The following is an 8240-nucleotide window of genomic DNA, read 5'->3' on the forward strand; positions in this document are numbered from 1 at the left end:
ACAGACAGACAGACAGAGGATGGATAGATGGATAGATAGATGATATATAGACTGATTTCATGCTATCAGTTCTGTTCCCCAAGAGAACCCTGACTAATACACAAAGACACAAATAAGTAAGAGCCAGAAATGGTAGAAGACTACATTTTCTTCTGAACACAGATAGCTATCTGCACATAAGAAATCATGGTAATTTGGAAAGCACGTACAATACCTGTCATACAATACAACACATACATACAATACAATACCAAATCATGCAAAATCCCAGCATGGAGAGGAGAGCTGGGCACACAGCCCCACCGCTAGTCATGTAGCTATTGGTAATGGTTAGCTGCTGGGAGAGGGAGAGACGGTTTTCTCTAAGAGTGTAGGCTCTGGTAATTCAACCACTCTCCATAGGAAGACCACCATCCAAAAATGTTTGAGCAAGGCAAATTCATGTTAAAGTATTAAAAAAATGGCCCAAACTTGCGTGGATAGGGATATCCAGAGGGAGTATATCTGAAAAGACATGGGGAGGGGAGGTGAATATGATCAAAATATATTGTATGAAACTCTGAAATAAATAATAAAAAATTTAATTATTTTACCTCCTTAGTGTGCCTTAAGGTGAACTCTCTTTCCTAGCAGTGGTCTTTTAGCAGGTGATTGACCTGGTCCAACTGAAATGTTAGGACTTTGCTCAAACCAGGGTTTATACTCTCTTGACCTAAAGAAGTCTCTCTTAAGGAGCTCCTACCTCTCAATCTCCTGCCCTTCACTTACAACTAATACAGCTCATGTGGCCTCACAATCAAGTGATAGATTATTAACAGCTTGTTGTACAGCCTTGACTCCCCTTGCCACTACAGATCTAAGACTGGCATGCAGGTTGGTTATCAGACTCTAATGAAATTGGCCATAAGACAAATGAATGTGCCTTTGTCATCATGGCTCTAAGAATGACCTTTCACCTTTCAACAATGGTGTCTGACCACTTCTCTCCTCAGAATTCCTCCCCTGAGCCTCAGTACTTAGTCAGACAGTTCAATTTTCTTTGTTTTTCCATACACAACACTTCATAGGCTTTTTTTTAAATAAAACAATGCTATTGAGATACAACTAACAAACAGAAGATGGGACATCTTCTAAACTACTTTATATATCATGTGTACATCGTCTGTACAACTTTATATATTTGGACATATGCATCCAATGACAGAATAGCTGAGCTCCTGAAGCCATTGCTACAACTGTGGTAGTGATATATCCACTACTTCCAAAAGGTTCCTGTGTCCCTAAAGGCTGTTTCATGGATTAGTTTTATTTCATTTTGCAATGAAAACACTAACATGAAGCCTGTGGAATCTTCTCATCTGCTCATCAGCCGTGCCCAGGGACCTGGGTTTAGCCCTCATAGCTGTAAGGAAACAGGAACATTTGTTTGTTTGTTTGTTTGTTTGTTTGTTTGTTTGTTTGTTTTGAGAGGTTTTTGTTTTCTATATTCTTTGTTTACATTCCAAATGATTTCCCCTTTCCAGGTTACCCCCTCCCCATAAGTCCCATAAGCCCTCTTACCTCTACCCGTTCCCCAATCAACCCCCTCCCACTTCTCTGTCCTGGTAATCCCCTACAAGCCTTTCCAGAAACAGGGCCCTGTCCTTCCTTCTTCTTGGGAATGATTTGATATGTGAGTTGTGTCTTGGGTATTCATGGAATGCAGTCACTGACTTAACAAATGATTTAATATTTGAATCAGAATGTTATCCATAGACTCGGATGTTTGAATAGTTGGTACCCCAGTTGGTGGCGCTGTTTGGCTAGGCTTAGCAGGTGTAGCCTTGTGGGAGGAAGTGTGTTATTAATGATGGACTCTGAAGTGTAAAGGCCATGTGCCATTCCCACTTTGTTCTCTCCACTTCCTGCTCGCACTTTAAGACGTGAGTTCTCTCGGCTCATTGCTCCAATTAACAGGCTTGCCTGCTGCCAGGCTTCCCTGCCTTGAGGGTGATGGATGCTTAACCTCTGGAACCACAGCCCAGATAATCCTTTCCTTATATACATTACTTTGACCTTGGTATTTTGTCTCAACAATATAAAAGAAACTAATACACTATACTAAGAATTTATTAAGACTGCAACACTATATAATTAGCTATCAGTAGCACGTTGTTCAACAGACCTGTAAGATTTAGTCTTCTTGACCTTAACCAGAGATTGTTCCCATAATACCAGCAGCTGGGATTTAGAAGCCAGAGGGTAAAGAAATCAGAGTTATACTCAGCTGCATAACAAGTTCAAGACAAGCCTGGGCACCTGAGGATACAAATGCAGCACCTTGCCAGCACTGCATTTAAAAAAAAATGTATAATTTCTAATCAGGCCTTATTCATGTTTTCATGACTTAGCTTATTCGGGGGCTTTTCCCTTGAACAGGCCTCTATTTTTTCACCATCCCAAGTCTGCAGTAGGAAGTGCCATTGTGAATCCCAATAATGCGTGATGTTGTGCCCTGGCATGATCTTCTCAAATGTAGGCTTAACCTACTGACTGCCTTTTAAGGAACAGACTCTGCCAAAGGTGATGGAACTCCGCTTTGGAGACTGCATCACAAAAGATAAAGGCTTCGACTCAGCTCTTTTTTCTCCCTGCCTTCCTTATTGCTTGCTCACTGCGGTGAACCAAGTGGCCATACTGTCAGGAATCTCCACAAAGGCCCGTGTAGCCTGGGATGATTGGCGCTCTTCAAGCAGCAGCAACCAGCTGAGGCCTTCAACCCAGCAGTGGAGGAACTGACATGCATCACCCACCTGTGTGACTTGAAGAGTTGAAAACATCAGGAAGTTGGAAGCAAGGCATTTTCTGAGGCCAAATGAAAGGGGAAGAAAAATAAAAATAACTGACTCCATTCAATTAGCTATTTGTTTCGTGGGTGTTTTATTTTTAGCCCATCAATCCTGTGTAACAAAATTAACAATATTCTTCCGAGTTACAGTTTGAGAACCCTTAGGCCAGAGAAGTTAACTAAATTACCCAACATGACACGCCTAGTAAGCAAAGGGGTGATGGCCTGAATCTTGCTCTCTAAAGCTTAGACGCCATGTTGTTTGTTCTTGGGCTGTGCATAAGGCACTAGCATTGATCTGTGCTTCCTTTCCTTTAAGAATCCTGAGTTGACCATCTTCCCTGTGCTAGCCTCTTTGCCAGGGGAGCCACTAGGAGACATAGCATTGGTCTGTCTCAAGAGAACATGCAGCTGCACCCAGAATGAAAACTCTGCCAATTGCAGCCCTTATATTTAAGGTTTTTTTTTTCCTTTTCTGATTCTAAATTTTTTCATTCACATCCCTGTTATATGAGAACAAGTATGCAAGCACAAACGAGATTGATTTTGCCACATGTAGGAAAGGCAAACGGATTGGGTGTGTGAGTTAATGATGCTTCCAATGATAAGATCTATTTAGTGGCTGCCTTTGTAGAACAAACTGAATCCATGTAACAGCATGCTCACCCGTCTCGGGTTTCTCAACATGGAGCGCAATAGTTGGTAGCTTGGGATTTAAAAATCTAAATAATACCAATATGAAGATTCAGATCAACAACTAGGGAATCCCAAATACATACATATTGACAAATGCATACATACTGAGTAGCCATTTTCCACATTCATTACACAAACAAAGTGCTAGGTGTCAATGAATCATGGTTGACAATTCAACATGTCTATACCTGGTGTCCTTCTAATACTACTAAAGATTCGCTTCACTAGTTTAGCCAGTACACAATTGCCCAGCATGTACTTGTCACCTACTATGTGCCAGGCATTGCATTAGCACTTAACATGCCTTTTCCCCACATATCCATTTACTTAATAACTAACTTCTGAGAGCATACTGAGGTTGCACTAAGCCTTGGGGGTACAACAGGCAGCAAACTAAATAGATAGGGTGAGCCCCTCAAAGAGTGTGGCATCCAGGTGGGAAGGACAATAATAACTTAAAGGGTGGGAAGATTACACATACATTCAGTGCTGTAAAGGGAACTAGTTATAAGAAGAGCTGTAATCCTTGGTGATCAGGGAAACATCTGTGGGAAGTGGTCGAGAGGGTAAAACCTAGAGATGACTAGGGAAAGAGCCTTGCAAAGACTTGGAGTCAGGCAGCCAAGATGGAAGGATAAACATGAAGACCTGGGGAGGAGAGATTGAATGGCAGGCTGGACACACAGAAAGGACACCAGGGGTGAGAGAGCACAACAGCATCCTGAATCCCAGAGGGAAAGTTTGCTTACATTTTAAAACCACAGAGAAACAGGAAATGCTTACTGTGGAGGTCTGGTGCAACCAGATTTGTACTTTTTAACTTAGAAACTGTTTGGGGACGCCATACAAGAGTACTGTACTTACACTACTCCCATTCCTCTGTGCCCCTCCAGCACCCAATCCCTCCCATGCACTTCCTCTCCCTCTCAAGTTAGAGACCTCTTCTTCTCTAATTGTTATTGTTATTCTCTCTCCCTCTCCCTTGCCCCTCCCCCTCTCCCTCATCCTCTGAGTGCTTCTCATACACTCATACATACCTGTGTTTAGGGCTCACCTAATAGTACTGGAAAACCCATAGGGGGAGCTTGTATTTTTAATGATGATTGCTGTGAGATGAATGCGTCCTAGCAAGACGCATCTAGAAAGCATCTAGAATACACAGTGAGGTAGGGAGATGGCTATGGGCATAGAGAAAGGCATATGCCTTAGAATTAGCCAGTGAATGAACCAACAGAACACATGGATGGATAAGTCCAATGTGGGAGTCGCTGAGAGAGATGCAAAACTATTGCCTCTTCATGATCCATTTACTGAGATGAAGAGTCTGACTCGTAAGCCTGAGCCCTGGGGTGCCATGCTCCATTGAAGAGTTTTATAGCATCCTTGGCTATAAAAGGAGACCCTAGCTCAAAGAATGGCAGGGAAAGGAGAAAAAATGGAAGAAGAGGAGGAGGCAGAAAAAAAGGAAGAGGAGGGGGACTGCTCTTTTGTTCCAGAGATTTTGTTCGCTGATCATCTTGTCACAGCAAAATCCTAGCATCTACTGAGTTCACATCTCTTGTCCTGTGGTCTATCTCCAGCTATAGAGCACACTCCTGAGACGGACCTGCACCATTTTGCCTGGATTAAATTAATACAGGTAAATATGTTTAACCTCATTGTTTCAATTTATCTCCACCACCACAGACCTGAGAGAATAGCTCTCAGGACATCTAGGAATCTTGACACACTAAGGTCACTGGGCCTTAATCCTACAGTGGCTCCAGGGTCATTCTGAAGCAAGACTACATTGGAAAATTCTGACTTCATATTGGTCTCTGACTTGCTACGGAAATATTCATAACCTAAACTGGAAGCTAGAGTTCCTGTGTCCTCTTCAACTTAACTCTCTCAAATGCAAATTAAACCTTACATTTTCTCCTGTGAACTTTCCTCCCCACCCCCACCCCCAAAATTTATTATTAAAATTTATTATTAAAATCTTTATTGGCCTCAGCTACTTGAGGGGGATAAATCGGGAGGAGTAGGTGGCATCAATACCAGGTTGGCCATGCTTCACGGGCTTACAGGTGATAGGGAACGCGCCCAGGTAGTGACCAATCATCACTGGTTTGCTCTCCACCTGGATGAAGGTCTTGCCGTTGTACATGCCCACCATGCTGCGGACCATCGCAGACAGAATGATCATGTTCCTCAAGTGGGTCTTCACCACCTTGGGCTTCTCCACGGGTGGCGCCTCCTTCTTGGCCTTTCTTAAGCTCTTGAGCAGTTGAGTGTTGCTTCTGCCACAAGGCATGGTTCAGGCCCCACCTCTAGAGGGCGCTGTACAACTGCATCAGCTGCTCAGAGGACACGTCCAGCATTTGGTCGAGGTCCCCGCCACGGTAGGTGAATTTGCAGGTCTGCTTCTTCTGCTGCTTCACTTCAGCCATCTTGGCAACTGCTCGGTAAAGGAAGGGTTGCCAGCATCTGCCCTTCTGTGCATTTTCCTGAAGACAATAGCTGAGTGATTTTGCTGAGTGTCTGCCAAGAAATAACAATAACAACATATAGAATCTGCACAGGAGAGCTTTGTACTTTTAGGAAAGTGGAACTCAACCAGGGAGAAGGTCGGCACTATGAGTGCCTGTTCTCTGTGGCTCTCACTCTGGTGTCTTCTTTAACTGGGGAGAATGTCAATGGCATCTCAATAAATTAATAAGTGGCAGAAATTATTGGTCAGAAAATAAGTTAATCAGAAATTGAAAAACTAACAGTTAACAAAAAATATGGCAAGGCAAAGCTAGAAGTTAAAAGTTTAACTCTGAGAAGAGAACAGTCAGCAGAGCTGCCAAGCCAGAGATGCTACCTGAGATGGTTTCAGCAGGGAAAGAGGGAACCGGCTTCCTAATTAACACTTCAGCTGATGCTAAAATGGCCTTAAAGTAGAGCTTAAAAGGTATTTTAATGAGTTTTCGGCAGGGACTGCTGATGAGCCCTTTCTCATAAGTGAAGGGAAATGTCTCAGAATTAACTGAGGCTTATGATCATCATATTGGAATCATATTTCAGAGAAATAAAACCCTTTGCCGAAAGTTAAACAAAAGGCCCAGCAGGAATACTAATCAAGCTTGTATCTTATTCTAATAATTCTAAGAGGCAGATTTCTGAAGCCTAAATATTGCAGCATTGTCTCTTTTAACTTTCCTTCTGAGGAAGTATTGGTGCTGACTCAAATGTTCTCCTCACACACGGATAAGACATATGCAGGTATGCGCTCTCTCTCTCTCTCTCTCTCTCACACACACACACACATACACACAAACACACACATGCATGCCCATACACATGTACATACACACATGCATGTGCACATACATGTGCTCACATAGTATCTTTACTGGTTTTTCCTTTTAAGTGCCAACTGGTCACCAGTCTGTCAGGTTCACAAAACAAGACCCTGGCCAACATGAAATGATAACCTTACAGGTACGCTGTATTTTGGGAATTCCTTGGGGCTAACTAACAGCTCTCTACTTGGACATAAGTCTTGCTCAACAAGAGGGATTCCATGCCTGGTAATAAAAACCTAGACAACTACTCAGTGATAGTGACATCATAGCTATTGGAGGAGAATCTACAACCTCTAATTTATCCTCCTTAATTCCAACAACAATCTATAAACATTTGTCCTTATATACACAGATAAATTTAGTCTTCATCCTTCATAAAGAAAAATTCTCTTTGCAACAGAGAACACTCCAGACAACCACAACCAATCAAAATACAGAACTGTGGAGCTCAGTCCACTCCCAATGGATACATCTGAAAAACACTCCTTCACCTAAGGCTTGGGGAAGATAGAAGAGGAGGGAAAGGAGGAGGAGGGGGAGGAGGAGGAGGAGGAGGAGGAAAAAAGATTATAAAAACCTAAGGATTAAGGACTTTGCTGTGAGTTTGTGTCTCCCAGTCATATTAGAAGCTATACCCATTAAGTCTCACCAACAAGGACAAAAATAGACTTAGCAAAATGTACAGAAAGCTTTGACACTACACGAACCACAGGCAACTGAGAAAGGCTGGGAACAGGAGAGGTGATGAAGAGTACACAGATTAGTTGTCCATAATAGGTACACCATATAGATATAGATATAGATATATAGAGATAAATAGATAGATAGATAGATAGATAGATAGATAGATAGATAGATAGATAGATAGATAGATAGATAGATAGATAGATAGATGCATGGGTGCCTGGATACATAGATAGATAGATAGATAGATAGATAGATAGATAGATAGATAGATAGATAGATAGATAGATAGATAATAGATGATAGATAGATAGATAATAGATGATAGATAGATAGATGATACATAGATAGATAGATAGATAGATAGATAGATAGATAGATAGATAGATAGATAGATAAGCAGTCAAAGGTCCTGGCCCAAGTCCCTCTGGGCTTGTGCTTTCCTTTCCAGGGCCCTTTCCTTTGTACTGCAGTGAAGACTCCATCTCCACTTTGCTTTTCTTAGGTCTCCCACATTGCCTTCCACATCCTAGAAAATGTTCAAGCCCTCTCTCTGAGTTCTCTCTCAGTGCAGACATGGAATCCTTCTCATCTGTCATTTTAGAAAGAAAAGTTTAAAAAAATCTTGGCGAAGTTCAGAATTGATACTTCTCCTTTATTAAATAAAGAACTGACTCCTTGTCTGTTTCTCTGAAACTCCA

General features: G+C 42.0%; 1 pseudogene; it reads right to left on the minus strand.

The window, feature by feature from the left end:
* Positions 1-5519: 5519 nt before the first annotated feature.
* LOC127679865 (40S ribosomal protein S15-like) lies at positions 5520-5955 on the minus strand (annotated as a pseudogene).
* Positions 5956-8240: the final 2285 nt, after the last annotated feature.

The sequence above is a fragment of the Apodemus sylvaticus genome, chromosome 3, assembly GCF_947179515.1.
Source record: "Apodemus sylvaticus chromosome 3, mApoSyl1.1, whole genome shotgun sequence".
NCBI lineage: Eukaryota > Metazoa > Chordata > Mammalia > Rodentia > Muridae > Apodemus > Apodemus sylvaticus.